Source organism: Lipotes vexillifer, unplaced genomic scaffold (genome assembly GCF_000442215.2).
Source record: "Lipotes vexillifer unplaced genomic scaffold, Lipotes_vexillifer_v1.1 scaffold729, whole genome shotgun sequence".
Classification (NCBI taxonomy): domain Eukaryota; kingdom Metazoa; phylum Chordata; class Mammalia; order Artiodactyla; family Lipotidae; genus Lipotes; species Lipotes vexillifer.
Genome location: NW_006780914.1, coordinates 340,612 through 340,873, shown reverse-complemented (window position 1 = coordinate 340,873; position 262 = coordinate 340,612). Strand labels below are relative to the sequence as shown.

The window sequence follows — 262 nt, the reverse complement described above, 5'->3', positions numbered from 1 at the left end:
GCAGGAATGTGTAAATATGGAACAGGTACATTCATGATAGCATCATCTCAGAGCCTCATTGGAACCTGGCCTTGGTGCCACCACTGGAGACTGGGGCTCTGTTGCTACTGTCCTAGGCTTGACTTTGTGCACAAGAGCTTCAGGAAGAAACAAAACTATTATTCCCTCATTAGATAGTGAACAGCATTATGCCAGCAACTAAGGCAAAGCATTGATGATCCACTTGGTGGGCTTTCATTCCCCCATTTGCATACTAACAACA

The 262-nt window shown here is 45.0% G+C and overlaps 1 protein-coding gene across 1 annotated transcript in view; it reads right to left on the bottom strand.

Annotated features, from left to right (window-relative positions):
* The window catches only part of LOC103084410 (putative ATP-binding cassette sub-family C member 13), an 81,144-nt gene that overhangs the window by 42,515 nt on the left and 38,367 nt on the right, over window positions 1–262 (bottom strand). The window lies entirely within an intron of this gene.